Source organism: Amblyraja radiata, chromosome 16 (genome assembly GCF_010909765.2).
Source record: "Amblyraja radiata isolate CabotCenter1 chromosome 16, sAmbRad1.1.pri, whole genome shotgun sequence".
NCBI lineage: Eukaryota > Metazoa > Chordata > Chondrichthyes > Rajiformes > Rajidae > Amblyraja > Amblyraja radiata.
Window position 1 is genome coordinate 31,925,601 of NC_045971.1, and position 4,835 is coordinate 31,930,435.

The following is a 4,835-nucleotide window of genomic DNA, read 5'->3' on the forward strand; positions in this document are numbered from 1 at the left end:
CTTGGAGCACAGCAGGAGGAGGGGTGATCGTATAAAGGTGTACAAAATCATGAGTGGAGTAGATCGGGTAAATGAACAGCCGCTTGCTCAGAGTAGAGGAATCGAGAACCAGGGAACATAGGTTTACAGTGAGGGGGGGTGGAAAGATTTAATAGGAACCTGAGGGGTGACATTTTCACACAAAGGGTGTCGGATGTATGGAACGAGTTGCCGGAGGAGGTGGTTGAGATAGGGACTATCGCAATGTTTAAGAAACAATTAAACAGGTACGTGGATAGGATGGAGGGGATATGGGCCAAACGCAGGCAGGTAGGACTAGTGTGGATGGGACATGTTGGTTGGTGTGAGCAGGTTGGGTCAAGGGCCTGTTTCCACACTGTGTGACTCTACGACTTTAATGGGAGAATTCGGGGCTTTCAGGAGAACAAAGGGAAAACTGAAGGAGGCCGTATTTCCTGCAAATCACAAAGTTGGTCCAGAAAACTACCAACCATTTTCTTTCTTTCCAAACGGGTTTCCTCAGATATAGAAGTGAGTGAGTCATTCTCTATTTATAGAGTTCTTTGTTCAACTGGATTGCTGACTGCAACTGCATGTAATAGAAGATTACATGCCCTCACCTCGGTAGTCATGAAATGCTTTGAGGGGCTGGTGAAGAAACACATCTGTGCCTTCCTCCCTCGGAACATGGACCCGTTACAGTTCGTATACCGTCCGAACAGATCCACGGACGATGCGGTCTCCCAGGTTTTGCACACCGGTCTCTCTCATCTTGACAGCCAGAAGGGGGGCTACGTGAGGATGCTGTTCATAGACTTCAGTTCAGCCTTCAACACCAGACTGGCCGAGAAGCTAATGGAATTGAGACTCAACACCTCCCTGTGTGCCTGGGTCCTGGACTTTCTCACCGCCAGGTCCCAGGTAGTCAAGATGGGAGTGAATACATCGAAGTCCCTCACCCTGAGCACAGGATCGCCCCAGGGTTGCGTCCTCAGCCCCCTATTGTATTCCCTGTACACACATGACTGTGTGGCTAGGCTCAGCTCCAACTCAATAATCAAGTTTGCTGATGACATTGTGGTGGTGGGCCTGATCTCAGACAACGATGAGAAGGCCTACCGGGAGGAGGTGGCTGATCTAGCACTCTGGTGTCAGGACAACAGCCTCCTCTTGAACATCAAAAAAACTAAGGAGCTGATCGTGGACTTTAGGAGGGCACATCATCCGAGGACGTGCACACCATTGAGGATAAATGGGGATACTGTGGATAGGGTGAGCTGTTTTAAATGTCTGGGAGTTCACATCTCTAAGGATATGACATGGACATCACACACCACAGCACTCGTGAGTAAGACAAGGCAGCGCCTTTACCACCTCAGGGAATTGAGGATATTCAGAGTGTCTCAGAGGATCCTCCAGTGCTTCTACTCAGCGGTTGTGGAAAGCATCTTGCCCGGAAATATTACAATCTGGTTTGGGAATTGCTCTGCCCAGGACAAGAAGGCTCTGCAGAGAGTAGTGCGTTCGGCCGAACGCACTATGGGAACTTCACTCGCCCCCCTACAGGAACTATACATCAGGAGGTGCAACTCCAGAGCCAATAAAATCATGGGAACCCCTTCCACCCCTGCAACGGACTGTTCCAGCTGCTACGGTCAGGCAAACGCCTCCGTTGCCATGCTGTGAGAAAGGAGAGGTTGAGAAGGAGTTTCTTCCCAGAGGCCATTAGGACTTTAAACTCCTATCTCACCAGGGATTAACTTTTACTGTAGCATTCTACTGCTTTTTTTTTTAAATTGCTGTTTTTTTCCCTTTTTCCTTCCGCCCACAATATTTAATATGTAAAAGAATATGTGCTTCTGTTTGTAGTTTCTTTGGTTGTTTGTTTGTTTGTCTTTTTGCACAAAGTCCGCGAACATTGCCACTTTTCATTTCACTGCACATCTCGTATGTGTATGTGACGAATAAACCTGACTTGACTTGACTTGACTTGAAGATAGACACAAAGTGCTAGATTAACTCACCGGGTCAGGCAGCATCTCTGGAGAAAACGGATGGGTGACGTTTCAGGTCTGTCACCCTTCTTCAGACTACAGACCTCCAGTCTGAGGAAAGGTCCCAAATGGAAATGTCACCCAACCTTTTCCTCCAGAGATGCTGCCTGACCCGCTGACTTAAGGGCCTGTCCCACTTTCACGACCTAATTCACGACCTTTTTTACTCGTGGACATTTTTCATCATGCTAGAAAAAACGACCCGACCTACTTGATGCCACGAGTACCTACAACTAGCGTCACGGCCTGCTACGATCTCCTACGACCTCGTGACGACCTCGAGACAACCATGCTGCGAGTATGAGTCAAGGACAAACTCGGCAAAGGTCGTGAATTAAGTTGTGAAAGTGGGACAGCCCTTTAGACAGCACTTTGTGTCTATCTGCAGTATAAACCAGCATCTGCAGCTCCTTTCGACACTGCATGTAATAGCTTCCAGGTTTCAATGGTGTTTCCCATGGATGGAGAATACATTCTCTGCTGATGCTGGCTAGCTAAAGGTAACCAGCTGTTTTTTTAAACTATATTGTGCAAGAATCAGTAAACTCAAATTAAATTAGTGTCATAGAGTTATGCAGCATGGAAACAGGCTCTGCGTCCCACCGAGTACACACCGACCATCAATTACCCATTCACACTAGTTCTATATCATCCACATCCCACACACTAGGGGTAATTTACAGAGGCAAATTAACCTATAGAATGATGTGGAGAGTCTAGGACTGGAAGTCATAGTCTCAGAATTAATGAACGTTCCTTTAGGAAGGAGATGACAAGGATTTTTTTTAGTCATAGGGTGGTAAATCTGTGGAATTCTTAGCCACAGAAGGCTGTGGAGGCCAAGTCAATGGATATATTTAAAGCAGAGATAGATAGATTATTGATTAGTACGGGTATCAGAGGTTATGGGAAGAAGGCAGGAAAATGGGGTTAGGAGGGAGAGTAAGATCAGCCATGATTGAATGGCGTAGATGATGGGCCGAATGGCCTAATTCTACTCCTATCACTTATGATCCTATGAACCTACAAACCTGCTTGTCTTCGGGATGTGTGAGGAAACCGGAGCACCTGGAGGAAACCCATGCAGTGAAAGGGTGAATGTGCAAACTCCACATAGACAGCATCCGAGGGCAGGATCAAAACTGGGTCCCTGGCGCTGTGAGGTAATGGCTCTACCAGCTTGGCTACTGTGCCATGAGTCATAGAGGCATACAATAAAGGAAATAGGCTATTTTGCCCAACGTGTCCATGCTGGCCAAAATGCCCCATCAACACTAGTCCTATTTGCTAGTATTTACCCCATACCCCTGTCAATCCTTCTGATCCATGTGCTGGTCCTGATGTCTTTGAAACATTGTTGTTATACCCGCTCCAACTACCTCATCTGGCAGATCATTCCATATACCCTGTGAATAGGTTTAAAGTGAGAGAGGAAAGATTTAATGGGAACCTGGGGGTTCACTTTACGCAGTGGGTCACATTATATGGAATGAACTACCAGAGGAAGTAGTTGAGGAAGGTACAAAAACAACATTTAAAAATACATTTGGACAGGTACATTGATAGGAAAAATTTAGGGAGATATGGGCCAACATTTGTCAAATGGGACAAGCTTTGATGGGGCATCTTGATCAACATGGAGGATATGGGCCAACATTTGTCAAATGGGACAAGCTTTGATGGGGCATCTTGATCAACATGGAGGATATGGGCCATTGGGTGACTGCATCCCCTTTTCCTTCACCTTTGAAACAGGGAGCCCACTTTGTTTGGCTTTCTTGATCAGCCTGTTCAACATCTCATAGGAGACACTGTAAGGTTACTCCATCCCCATTCTACTGAGGATGAATGGAGTTAAATATCGGAAGATTTTTCCAGCATGTGGACAAGGAAATTTGGATACTTAGCCAACTATGGCTTGGAAGCCATGATCGACTGTGGGCTTTTCCTATCATTTATGACTTAGGTCTTGGGTAGTTAGCATGGAACCTCCATCCACCTAACTCCACCCACAAGCCAACCCTCATCAAACAGACTTCAGTCCATGTTGGTTTTGAAATTTTCAATTGAACAGCATGCTAAGACACAAGTAACTCCACAGCTCATGGATGGGAGGCTTACCACGCCTAGGTGGGAATAGCAGACTACAGTAAACAGCTATTGGAAGGTGCAAGCTGAAAGAATATGTCCTTCCTCAATGGTTCAAAGATTTATCATCTTTATGAAGAATCATCTGTGGCCACTCAATGATCCATCTCGAATGTTAAGGCAATGCACCTTTTTTTTGATCTCATCACCAGAAGAAATAATTGCGATCAACCCTAAATATTAACCCTAAATATTTTCAATTTCTCCATTCATTTCTCAGGAATACAGTTTAGTCTATGAGGTGTTAAATCATCAATTTCAATCACGACTCTTTCTCACTTTCTTTACTTTTTTCTCTTTTTAAAGCTTAAAAGATGAAGTGGTACAAGAAATGTAATGTTATATTTGGCTTGTATTATTGTAATGTACTTTACTTCTAATAAATAAAATTATTTAAACATTTTTTTTTAAAATCATCAATTTAACACTTTCAGAACCATTTTCTTTCTGGTGAATCTTGTATGCCACGTGTTGAAAGCCAACATATCGCTCGGATATCACGGTACCACGAGCTGTCCCGATGGGGCTTAACTGCTCAGCTGTATTATCATTTCCATTCTTTTTGTATTCTGGTCTCTTGAGATAAAATGGGAATATTCCATTAGCCTTTTCAAATAATTAATTAACAATCTC